We start from the raw sequence: 13,813 nt of genomic DNA, 5'->3' as shown, positions 1-13,813 counted from the left end.
ACAGAATATGATTTTGAGGTAATACATTTTTTATACTGTCTATGAACCACAAAGCCTTCATCAAACACTGGTACCATGATCCTGGACTTCTCAGCCTCCAGAACTGTGAGAAATAAACATTTGTTTTTATAAGCAACCCAGCCTATGTATTTTGTTATAGCATCCCAAATGAGATGCCACTTACCATCTACTCATATGACTATATTCAAAAAGATAAATAATAACAAGCAATGATGAGAATGTGGAGAAATTGGAACCCTCATACACTGCTGGTAGAAGTATAAAATGGTGCAGCCACTTTGGGATACAGTTGGCAGCTCCTCAAAAGACTAAACATAGAAGTACAATATGACCCAGCAATTCCACCCCTAAGTATATATTCAAGAGAAATGAAAACATGTCTCTATAAAAACCTGTAAGCAAATGTTGACAAGAGCGTTATTCATTATAACCAAAAAGTAGAAACAACCCAAAAGTCCATCAACTAATGGATAAATAACATTACTAAAAAGAAATATTACTCATCCATCAAAAGAAATGAAGTACTGATTTATAATGCAACACTGATAACCTTAGAAATATTGTGCTGACATGAAAAAATACTCCACGTCACTCGGCATCAGGGAAATACAAATCAAAACCACAATGAGATACTACCTCACACCAGTTAGAATGGCTAAAATTAACAAGACAGGGAACAACAAATGTTGGCAAGGATGCGGAGAAAGGGGAACCCTCCTACACTGTTGGTGGGAACGCAAGCTGGTACAGCCACTCTGGAAAACAGTATGGAGCTTCCTCAAGAAGTTAAAAACAGAGCTATCCTACGACCCAGCAATTACACTACTGGGTATTTACCCAAAGATACAGATGTAGTGAAAAGAAGGGGCACATGCACCCCAATGTTTGTAGCAGCAATGTCCACAACAGCCAAACTGTGGAAGGAACCAAGATGTCCTTCAACAGATGAATGGATAAAGAAGATGTGGTTCATATATACAATGGAATATTACTCAGCCATCAGAAAGGATGAATACCTACCATTTACATCGACATGGATGGAACTGGAGGGTATTACGCTAAGTGAAAAAAGTCAATCAGAGAAAGACAATTATCATATAGTTTCACTCATATGTGGAATATAAGTAATAGCTTAGAGGATCTTCGGGGAAGGGACGGAAAACTGAATGGAAAGAAATCAGAGAGGGAGATAAACCATGAGACATTCTTGACTCTGGGAAACAAACTGAGGGTTGTGGAAAGTAGGTGGGTGGGGGGATGGGGTAACTGGGTGATGGGCATTAAAGAGGACACATGATGTGATGAGCACTGGGTGTTATATGCAACTAATGAATCACTGAACACTACATCAGAAACTAATGATGTAATATACATTGGCTACTTGAATTTAAATAAATAAAATAAATTTTTAAATTTAAAAAGTTTAAAAAAAAGAAATATTGTACTGAGAGACAGAAACAGTCACAAAAGACCAGATACTGCATGCATTCATTTATATGAAATGCTCAGGACAGGCAAATCTACAGAGATAAAAAGTAGATCAGTGGTTGCCTGGGCGGGGTGGGGGGGACGGAGGGATTAGGAGATAATAGCTAATGTGTAGTTTCTTTTGAGGGTGATGAAAATGTTCTAAAACTGATGATTGTGGAGATGACTGCACAACTCTGTGAATACACCAAAAACCACTAAATTGTGCATTTTAAATTTGTAAATTGTATGGTATGTGAATTATAGCTAAATTAATTAAAGCTGTTATTTAAAAAAAAAAAAAAGAAACCCAAAAATATCCTAAATTTTTTCCATATGGTTCCATCTTCCATTTAGAACATTCTCCCAAAGATAGCAAAGTACATGCATTTCTTTCTACTCTTTTAGTGTAGTGCTTTCTGCGGCACTTCAGAGCTATTTGGGCCAAACCTGCAGCCATGTGGGTGGCCCTTTCCCTTGCAGTGCTCAGGGTCAGTCCCCTGGCCCATCCCCCTCTGGAAAGGCATGAACCACTCCCATTGACTTGGAACATTGTACACCTGTTTTCCCTTCTTTCCTTTGTTGTTGAAGAACTAGCAAAGTCCTAACTTTTAAGCTCCAAATGTTTTAGGATTAATTCTGGCTTCCTCATGCTATCAGTAGAAGAAGGCAGTGGAAAATAATTCTCAACAATAGTTGGTCCATGATTTCCTTTCCATTTGCCTTCAAAATAATTTATGTGCTTTTTCCACAGATTGAAATTATCAATTTCATTTTGTTATAGTATCAGCACTCCCAGAGCATAATGCTCTCACTGAATAGGGAGTTGAAGGAAATCTAACTGAGGCATTTCTAGTATTCAGGGAAAAGCCACTGCAGAATTGAACCTTTGTTTTAGAATAACCATAAAATATATAATACATATGCAGATTATGAGGTTAGTAATTTTATTCTTTAGCTGATTCCAGAACTATAATCGACACCTCACTTGTGTCAAAAAATAAAGCAGAGCATATCCTACAAGCAAACACACCTTAAATATTTTATTGAAAGGTTTTTTTCAAATCAATGTGATATCTAAGGACCAGAGTTAATTAATTCCCCATCCATTTCCTTGAAATAAGCAGGAAGAACCTGGACATGCTGGAAAAAGTCCTGGACCAAAACTCAAGAAACTTGAGTTTACATTCTGGACCTAATATTTAATAACAATGAAAACTCCCAACTCCACAAACTTCTTTGAGCCTCAGTTTCTTTGTCTCTAATATGGGTATAATAACAATTGTCTTGCCTAACTCACAGGACTGTTCTTAGCAGCAAATGTAAAATGTATTTGAAGAAAAATATAAAAGACATATACAATATTAAGAATTATGAGTTGGGTGAGAGAATTGAACCTTATTCAATATGAAGTCACCTCCCCTCCCTTTGGTTACCAATTGTTTTCTGCAAGCATGGACCCTTTGAGGAGACTAAAATGTACTGAGTATCTTTTTTGGTAATGGCAGAATTTAACACTACCTCAGGCATTTTGTTTCATGCTTATGTCATTACCATTTTACAATGAAGAACTCAAGAATAAAAGAGGTCAAGTAACAACCAAAGTTACACAACTAATGATTATTAGAAAAGGAATTAAAACTTAACCTTAAACTCATGTTTTTTCTACTACATGATACTGTCAGGGGAAATTCTCTTTTCCCCAGCCTCTTGAATTGTTCCAATCACTTTAAGGCATCACAAATTACAGTGTCTGCCATCAATAGCCCTGAAATGGAGAAAGATGGTCTGAAGACTGTTGTCAAGCTCAGTGGCAATAGGTTTTAATTTGCCCGGGACAGTTTCTGTCTACATTGGTTATCCTAATGTAATTATCAACAGTGCCCTCCTTGCACTCCCAGAAATGTTTTAGTTTGGACCTGAGATGTTAACATTGACTTTATACCATAAAGGTTAATGAGAATCATCAAGGAATTAGATCAGTACTTCTCAACTGTTATCACTAGATATCAAAATTATAAATCTTTAAATGTATAAAAATTTATATATATTTACATATATATGTAAATATATATAAATTTATATATATTTAAAGTTGTATGCAGTTAAAAGGGACAACAAAGATAGAAAAAATAGAGAAGTCATCAGCATGTAAATGAAGAATTGTGATAAAGAATACATCACCATATTCAGAAAAAAAAATCCACTCACTCATAATTAGATATTTTAAAAGACAGCTTGTAAAAACAACACAAGTGTAACACTTAATATATCCCTTCACCAGGAAGCAAGCAGAGTGAATAAGAATGCATTTGCTACTCCCCAAAGAGCTAGGTTGATTATGTTGACCCTTTTGTGTTCCTATGAGTGTGTTTTCCAGTGATACACCTTTTGGGAAAAATAGCAGTCCCAAACCAGTACTTGATTTTGCTTTTCATCCACCTCCTGATTTTAAAAAGACAGGAGGGGTCTGTCACCTTTCACTCTTGACATTGCCAACCTTAATATTTTCTTATATTCTTATTGAATTAGCAAATTCATGGTACGGATGTGGAGCAATTGGAATTTTCACTCACTGCTGGTGAAAGTGTAAATTAGTATAATCACTTTATAAAATGGAAATATCTGCTATAACTGAATACGCATTTACCCTTTAACTCAGCGAATATTCTTTTAGATATAAACCCAACAGAATATGTATATATCTGCATCAAAAGACTTATTCAGAAATGTTCATAGCAGTATTATTCATAGTAACCCCTCAAAGGAAACAACCCACATACCCATCAACATTAGAGTAGAAAAATGAATTGTGGTTTATTCATACAATGAAACATCACACAGCAATGGAGAGAGATGAAGTGAAAACAACAGAACTATTCCTCTGTACAAATGGATGTATCTCACAGTTGTGTTTAATGAAATGAATTAGACTTTTTAAAAAGTATTAAATATGATGCCCTTTATGTAAAATTTATAACAAGCAAGTCTAATACACGATGTTAGAGTTCAGGATCATAGTTACTTTGGGGGAGGAGATGAGGGTGATACAGAGACTGGCATGTGACAGATTTCTGAGGTCTGGTAATCTTCTATTTATTGATCTGAGTGGAGTTATAGGGTGTGTTTTCCTTGTGATAAGGTGAGCTGATGCTTATAATTTTTTCACTTTAATATGTGTATATATATATTTGATATGTATATATATATGATATATGTGTATATATAACACTTTAATAAAAATATATATATATTCTTTGGCTGTTGCATGGAGAAAATAATTTCTGGGAGAAGAATGGAAGCAGAGTCAAGCATGGAGCCTACTGAGACGATTCAGGTTGAGATGTTAATTTAGACCAGGGAGAGGAAATAAAAATGAAAGAAGGTGAAAGCACTGGGTTTGGAGGTAGAACTAACCGGCTTGATGGGGAAAGAGGCAATGAGGGAAATGGAAGAATTCAAGTTGACTCATAGGCTTGACCAAACCATAGTTTGACCAACTTTGTGATGAGAATGACCAGTGGTAGAAATCAAGAGCTAGGTTTTGGACATAAAAAGCTTGAGATGTCAAAAATATCAGCAGGACATATAAATTTGAAGCTTTGGAACAGGTTTCCAATCATCAGCATATAGATAATATTTATAGCCATTACACTGGAAAGCTTTATAACTAATTCACTGGAAAACTTTATAACTAATTCAGTTCTCAACCCTGCCCTATTCAAAATTTACCAGTGACTATGGATAAAGATATAAACAAAATCGCAGATTAACAATAAAGTAATACAATGAAAACTGTCAAAAATAAAAAAAACTCAAAGCATGATAAAATTTAGTAGGAATAATATAGTCATCCTGTTAAGGTCAAATAATCAATTACTTCATATTAGCAGATGACCTAAACAAAATACAAACGAATACAAAAGACTTAGAAAGTTTAAATCCAGGGGCGCCTGGGTGGCTCAGTCGGTTAAGCGGCTGCCTTCGGCTCAGGTCATGATCCTGGGGTCTTGGGATCAAGCCCCACGTCCGGCTCCCTGCTCAGCAGAAAGCCGCTTCTCCCTCTCCCTATGCCTGCCGCTCTGTCTACTTGTGCTCTCTGTCAAATAAATAAATCTGTCAAATAAATAAATAAAATCTTTAAAAAAAAGAAAGAAAGTTTAAATCCAATGGTATTAGTCTGAATCAGCACCAGGATAGAGCAGCCAAAGAATCAGTCTAGAGATCAATACACAGAAGGAAATATAGTATGCTTGCTTTCCCCCATACTGCTGAGACCCCAGACCAAGTGTTATGCTTTATGTGTGATTTTGAGATAAGAAACAGGATCAGAGAAAAAGAGAATTAGAAGAAGCATTCGGGAATATTGACACACGAAGAACAATTGTGGGAAATGAATCTGTTCATTTAGTAGGAACGGGGGCTAGTTTTTAAAAACTACTTTCAAACACTTCAAGGGCTGACATTTCACAGTCTTATTTTAACTGTAGAAGGCAGAAAATGATATGGATGGATGGACGGATGGAAGGAAAGAAGGAAGAATTTCAGATAGATGGTTCTGGAACAAATAATGAAGAATTTTATAGCAACCATATTTGGGTTGCTTATAAAATAATTCCCCATTGCTAAATATTCCTACAATCTGTAAGATCAATTATGAAGATTTGTTGATGGGTGAACATTGGTCTAGAACCTCTAAGTTCTTCCCAACCCTGAGATTAATGAGCAAGACTATGTGACTGGGGAAAATAACATTTTGGAAAAGAAGAGAGCAAGAAAGCAAGAAAGAGAGGAGGAAAAAAGGAACAGTTCCATCATGGAAACACTTTCCCTGGAAGGAAGAAAACAAACCAACAAGAAAATACCAAAGAAACTTAGAAGAAAATAAGATCCATTGCAGGAGTGTAAGTCCTCTAAAGGAGGTTCTAATATCCTAAAACATCTCCATACACCTAAAAGGAACTTAACTGCATTTTATTCTGTTCCTAATAGATAGTTGAACTCTGACAGATAATCAGCATCCTATAATTATAAATAATTTAAGCAGCATTCATTTGTCACCTCTTGTGTCTTGTATTATGCTATTTTTTTAATGAAAAAGACTTGCAATACATACATGGTGAAATTGGATAAGCTTTTCCAAAGTGATAAAATAATAACTCTATTTTTTGGCCCAAACATTTAGCTATTTGTGTTCTACTCCTTCAGAAAATACTTTGCTTTCATAGTAAGAGTCTTCAGAACCAAGTAATTTGAGTAACATGCCCTTTATAGCAACATTCTGCAAATTCTACTATTTCCAAATAAAGTAGTGTGCAGTTTTTCAGGGCCACAGTGTTTTACTATCTAAGTTTATTTTCAGTGACATGTTTATCCAAGAGCTTCCAATGACCACAATAATTTTTAAAAAGGAAAAAGCATACTTGTTAGTAAAATGTGTAATTTTGTGAATGTATGTAGACTGAGAATAAGTGACAAGCAGAATCTTACATTCATTCACTATTATTAAGGAGAAAATGTCACTCTATTTGAGAAATAATTGTTATCATGTCCCAAAAGTGAGATGGTGACATAAATACAGATGTTATAGGAAACAGTGCATATTTCAATGAAAAGTTTATTGTTTCTCTTGAAGATTAGCATGATGAGAATGTTCTGAATGCTCTGAAGGATTCCTATCTTTTTAACAAAATGCAAACATCCATTAAAATTGCTTTTGAAATCAGACATTTATTCACTTACTAATTGTTTAACTAGAGGAAAATTACCTTATTCAGATACACAAGAATGCCAATAGTCCTATATATAATGTATTTAATACAGTAACTTCTTTAAAAAAAATAGAGGGCGCCTGGGTGGCTCAGTTGGTTAAGCGACTGCCTTCGGCTCAGGTCATGATCCTGGAGTCCTGGGATGGAGTCCCGCATCAGGCTCCCTGCTCGGCAGGGAGTCTGCTTCTCCCTCTGACCCTCCTCCCTCTCATGCTCTCTGTCTCTCATTGTCTCTCTCGCAAATAAAGTCTTAAAAAAATAAATAAATAAATAAATAAATAGAGTAACTTCTTTAATATCTACCTTTAGATGCAATCCTCTCATTGTTCTAAACAAGGAACCTAGAAGTCAAAAAGCAGTTAGCAGACAGAGGGCCTAATTGGGCTTCAGTAGCCCAGAAAGAGTAGATAAAAACACCTAAATTGCTTAATTTATTTTGTGCCTTTAAGTAGTGTAAAAATCTGCCTTATAGTTTTGTGTAACCACAGAACAGAAATAGACAAATATTATTTTAGTAAACTCTGTAGAAACAAAATTCTTCCCACATATTTATTGATAGAAAAATATAATCTAAAAATTCTCCTGCCCAACCCATTGGCAGTCTTCCAGTCTTCCATCTGCTCTGTGCAGTTGCATTCCCTTTGCTCTTGATTCCCAGATGACTCTCTCGAGCATTAAGGGTCACCTAGTAGACACTAAAACACTACTTTACAAGAGTCAGGTGGAAGATATTCTGTGTTTTTGTCTTTATTCTTATATTGGAAATATGCACTAATACAAAACAAAACAAAACAAAATTTCCATCCTTTTTTCTCATGACTAATATAGATTAGCTATGGTGTGTTTTTAAATTGGCATTTACTCTAAATGAAAGTGAAATAACATTTGTAAAAAGAATTACTAGAGAAAACAAAGGCTTCAAATTAAGCTATACTTTTTCTGTCCAAAATAAAACCCCAAACCAAGAAAACAACCTCTAGATCTGTTGTTTTATTAATTAGTAATCTTACTGTACACATTTCAGTTGGTATTTGGAAAACATGTAACTATTCATCTTTATAGAAATATGTTCCCATTTGAATATAGAGGAAGTTGTACTTACTAAGAGGTTAACTTGAAAGTTAGTGCTCACCAAAAGTTAATTAGCGCCAATTTCATGTTCTGGAAAGATAAAATATCAAAGTCCTATGCACATGTCTTATTTATGTATACAGTATTCCAGAAATGAATGGGATACTCAAAAGATTAAACAGGAACATCCTTTACTTATGGAAAACAGGATAAGATAAATCTGAAATTGTCATACATTGTTTTGAATAAGAATGGAATGACCTATCCTCTCGGCTCTAATCATGAATATGGACCTTTTTTTTTTAAGATTTTATTTATTTATTTATTTGACAGAGAGAGAGACAGCAAGAGGGGGGGGAGTGGGAGAGGGAGAAGCAGGCTTCCCGCCGAGCAGAGAGCCCGATGTGGGGCTCAATCCCAGGACCCTGGGATCATGACCTAAGCCAAAGGCAGACACTTAACGACTGAGCCACCCAGGTGCCCCGAATATGGACTTTTTAAGAGTGTACTTTTCTATTCTGTATTTGTCTATAGTGTACTTGTCTATTTCTAAGAGTTATGTATTTCCAAACAAAAGTTAATTCTGGAAATTCTTGTGTATGAACAGAGGTTTTTGGCCAGAGGAGGCACTATTTGAAAGAGCCAGAAGATTAAGTCGGCACTAATTACAAACAAATGACTATGTCTTAATATTAAACTAAAATTTCCCTGGTTCACTGGTACAAGGCTAATTTTACCTAGAACGTAGACAAAAAGACAAGTGATAGGTAAGAAAAAAAATTAACAAGCTTTCATTAAACGCCAGACAACTATCTGGCACACCTCACAACAGTTGATTATTGAATAACTTTAAATAACAGGTATTTTTTTTATCTGTTCCTTTAAATTGTTTTTGTGGGAGGCTGTGCTGTGTATTGAGGAGGGGATAATTGGAGGGTGGGGATGGAGAGAGGAGAGGATGAAAAGATACACTGATCAAGAAGGACTAGGGGACAGGGAGTTATGCAAGAAACAGTTTATGGGAATGGGTCGTACAGGACACTGCGGTCTTTCCACAGAGAGAATGGGTCGTACAGGACACTGGCGGTCTTTCCAAATTTCTCAGGTTTAGTCCTTGCTGATAGTAAGCAAGTCTGGTTAGAGAAGCTTAAGCAATTGCCTGGCTGTTCACTAACAGGTCCATGGACTTCTCCGTTAAGGTCACCTAAAACTTGAAAAGCTATTCAGTTGCCAAAGAGTCTCAAAAATCACTAAACCTTACAACCCGAGGGAATCAAGAGGTCCCAAATTTCCATTTTTCTAGCTATAATTATTCAAACCATTCTGGCCCATGGTAGGGAAGAACAGGAGGTTGCAAGGTAGACAGGGCCTGAGAGTTGCTTCTTGTTGGTCTCTAAATGAGGTATATGTATCCCTCAAATAATACCAGCATTGTATTGAAAATCTGTAACTAATCAATGATAAAGGGTTCTTCTGAAAATTTAAGAGAGCAAACAAGTATCCTTAAGTTTAATTTCAAAAATCCCTGGAATTTATGACAAATTGGTGTTACAATTTTTTTTAAGTGTTCATTAAATTTTTTTTTAAGATTTTTTTTTTTTAAAGATTTTATTTATTTATTCATGAGAGACAGAGAGAGAGAGGCAGAGGGAGAAGCAGGCTCCCAAGGAGCAGGGAGCCTGATGTGGGACTCGATCCCAGGACCCTGGGATCATGACCTGAGCCGAAGGCAGATGCTTAACCATCTGAGCCACCCAGGTGCCCTTTTTTAAGATTTTATTTATTTGACAGAGAGAGACACAGCGAGAGAGGGAACACAAGCAGGGGGACTGGGAGAGGGAGAAGCAGGCTTCCCGCCGAGCAGGGAGCCCGATGTAGGGCTTGATCCCAGGACTCTGGGACCATGATCTGAGCAGAAGACAGAACCTTAACGACTGAGCCACCCAGGCGCCCCTGGTGTTACAGTTCTGAGATTTATCTTAATCATGGGTTTGTAAATGGACAGCTGGAGCTTAATTTTTCCCATTCACATGAAAAACTGTTTCAACAATGTCCTGTCTAAGGGTTCTCAGCCTAGGAAAAGAGGGGAAAGGTGATGTTGGTCCCCAGGGGACATTTGGCAATGTCTGGAAATGTTCTTGGTTGTCGTAACTGGGGAGTGCTGTTGGCAACTAGTGGACAGAGGGCAGAGATTCTACTAAACATCCTGCAATGCATAAGACAGCCCCTCATAACAAAGAAGGATCTGAACCAAAATGTCAATAGTGTTGAAGTTGAGAAAACCTGGTCTACTCCAAATGTTTTAAACATTATTAACTCATAATACTGTATGGTGAAATTAAGGAGTCTTTATTATTTTCATTAATAACCAATTTCACAATGGCAGTTTGAAAAACAGACCCTGCCCTAAAGTTGTATGTAAGCTATACAGAAGGAAAAAAATGACACCTTTGTGATTTGTGAAAGAAAAAAAGAAAGGAAGGAAGGAAGGAAGGAAGGAAGGAAGGAAGGAAGGAAGGAAGGAAGGAAGGAAGGAAGGAAGAAAAGAAAAGAGTGGAGAGAAAAAATTAGCTATTTTTATTCATAAAGGCATTCACATACAAATTTCAATGAACCAGAAGAATCATCTTCTCAGACAACACATTGAGAAAAGAAAAGTGAGGAACAAAATAATTATAAACTATCCTACTAATAAAACTAATCAATTATCAAGTTGTTATTCTTCAAATATATTAATAAGCCATCTGAAGATCAGTGCTCGTCAGAAGCTATAACAGCTAGAAGATGAATGTAACAGTATGCATTTATTATGAAATTTTTTAGTTCCCTTGGTTATAGGGCAATTTAAAAAAACTAAAGAAAACTATGGAAGGAGTGATCATGTGATTTGGGAGATACTCATGTCCTCAGCCATTTACCTCCAACCCACTTTCTGTCGACTCCCTTTCCTGGTAGATTGCCCTTCCAGTTAGTAGGGACCATTTGCTTTGATAATCACTGGTTTAAACCCCTTGAGAACAATAGCTAACACTTTCTAAGCATCCACTAATAAGATAAGCAAAATCATTTTTATAGCTCCTCTCAAAAAATCTTTGGTATTAAAATGGGGAAATGAACAAGAATTTCATCAGAATAAGAACCTTACACAGATCAATCCATGGGGGAAGTGCTCAATAAAAATTTGTAGTGAATGAATGAGTGAATCCTTCTTTTTAAATTTTTTTAAAGATTTTATTTATTTATTTGAGAGAGAGAATGAGAGAGAGAGAGAGCGCACGAGGGTCAGAGGGAGAAGCAGACTCCCTGCCGAGCAGGGAGCCCGATGCGGGACTTGATCCCGGGACTCCAGGATCATGACCTGAGCGGAAGGCAGTCGCTTAACCAACTGAGCCACCCAGGCGCCCGTGAATCCTTTTTTAAGCTCTATGCTAAATACGACAAACCTAGATGGGTTTCTTTTAGCTTAGGTTTTAGAGTCATATTTTCATAAATACCCATCATTTTACAAATGAATCTATAATCTAAGCTGTGCCATTAAGACAATGTTAATTTCTTCTGCTTTTTGGCCTCCTGGCCCTGATGCCTGAAAAATGAGTCAATTACTTTGGATAACTATTGCAAATGTCTTACTAATCCCACTGGAAATGTAAACGTGATCAGAGGACAAAGAAAGGAAAGAAGCTTAGCCAGATTTTCAGCCACTGCTTAAACTAACTCTAGCACTATGGGAATTACTTTCTTCAGCAATATCTTAAAATCTGGGATTATTTTAAGAAAAATAAACTTTTACAAAATGTTAGTTAGCTATAAACTCATTTCTTTTCCGTTTCCTGGTAATCATTATTATGAATTTTCTTAAGTATTAAACTCTTCTATTCACTTTGATAGTTTTTGGGCAACAACTCTAGAAGAGCCCCAACTCTTAGAGTCAGTCTGCTTAGGTGAAAGGAGGAGATAGAGAGGAATAGAAAAAGCAGTAAGCAAAATGTCTAAGGCATCACTTTGGAATGAACTGAACGTGAATAAAATTGGGAAAGGAAAGTAAGAAAAGAGAATGGGCAAGTAGGACCACCTTTGAGACAGGAGGGGCACCATGACAGGCATGAGACTCAACCATGGGGTTACAACACTGCTATCCATTTAATTATTAGAAATATTGAGATTTGGCTTCCAAATATTTTTCCTATTCAGATCCTGCTCTTTGTGTATGCTTTTTATTGTTTCAAAAAGTCTTCTTTTTTTTAATAAGTAATTCTTCAAATCCAGTTCACACACCAGGATTTAATATGTGCAGCAAGTTCCAAATACACTGTATTTCAGCAATACTTAGTGTGTTCCTACTATGTCTCAGGCCCTGAGCAAACAGCAGGCACCCCCACAGTGTAAGACCCTTTTACTTTTGGCAAATTTTCACTAAGTACTTTCTTGGTCCCCAAACAAGTATCTAAGTCCACCAGACTTTTAAGCCTTTATAAACATGCACAATCCTCCTTTCTGAAAGCTTTCGAGTGAGCACTCAGCAGTCGGATTCTTCTCCTGCAGAGTGGCTTTATGATAGGGGTTTGTTCACATGTTTCCCACAGGTAGTTGTGGATGTGACTGCATTAACATCTTTCAACAGGGCTTGATTCAAAGGCAAATTAAGAGTTTTAATTTAGAAAGGAAAAAGAGAGAGAGACATCCTCTCTGCTCTGAGAGTGCAAACGCCTAGGGACAGGGAGCTCACCAAACTGACTCCATTTCCTCACCTTGCCTCCAGCAGGCTCCCACATCTGTGAGCACGGGGACAGCCAGAGAGCTGACGTGCTTCCTGGATCCTCTACCACTTGTGGGATTGCTTGGCAATCAGGTGTGTCCTGTGTGTTAGAGACCACGTTAAGAGTTCTACAGGAATTTAATTCTCAAGCGACAACTATGTGAAGCAGGAACAACTGCTCCCATTTTTTAAAAAGACTTTTATGTATTTGAGAGAGCGAGCGAGCAAGCAGGGGGGAGGGGCAGAGGGAGAAGCAGACTCCCCGCTGAGCAGAACCCTGGGATCATGACCTGAGCCGAAGGCAGACGCTCAACCGACTGAGCCACCCAGGCGCCCCCAATTGCTCCTATTTTACGAGGTAGCTGAGGTCCCGAGCACACATAGTAAACGGTAGAGCAGGGAGGTTAAGACAAACCTTGTGATTCTATACCCGTGCTCCTAACCACCTAGCTGCCTCCCTGCAGTAAGTCCATCATCCCTGGACAGCTCTTAAGAATCCCAGTTCTAAGCATCAAGAGATAAGACCCAGGGGTCTCCCTGGCTCCTCTGTGGCGGGAATACGGGTCCTCGTCTCCAGGGCACGCTCCGCCCGCCAGTGCAGGGCTGGAACGTGCCTGTTGGGAGCAGTCACAGCCGGGAGGCAGACGTGAACCCGGCCAAAAAGTGGCGGCGGGACTCTTCTGGGCGGGAGCCACCTCTCCGGCTGCGTCCGGTTCCCGCCCCTCAC

At 37.6% G+C, this 13,813-nt stretch overlaps 1 long non-coding RNA gene across 2 annotated transcripts in view; it reads right to left on the bottom strand.

Moving 5' to 3' along the window:
- The window catches only part of LOC129045470 (uncharacterized), a 196,556-nt gene extending 182,869 nt beyond the window's left edge, over positions 1-13,687 (bottom strand). For both annotated transcript variants that reach the window (XR_008505234.2, XR_008505235.2), the window contains exons 1-2: positions 13,502-13,687; positions 13,079-13,186 (exon numbers count right to left, since the gene is read on the bottom strand). This is a non-coding gene — a long non-coding RNA (uncharacterized LOC129045470). The remainder of the gene's footprint in view (positions 1-13,078; positions 13,187-13,501) is intronic.
- Between the last annotated feature and the right edge of the window lie 126 nt (positions 13,688-13,813).

The sequence above is a fragment of the Mirounga angustirostris genome, unplaced genomic scaffold (genome assembly GCF_029215605.1).
Source record: "Mirounga angustirostris isolate CCGP_5_RB_7025 unplaced genomic scaffold, mMirAng1.0.hap1 SCAF_12, whole genome shotgun sequence".
Classification (NCBI taxonomy): domain Eukaryota; kingdom Metazoa; phylum Chordata; class Mammalia; order Carnivora; family Phocidae; genus Mirounga; species Mirounga angustirostris.
Note: the sequence above shows the minus strand (reverse complement) of the source record. Positions and strands in the feature narration are given on the sequence as shown.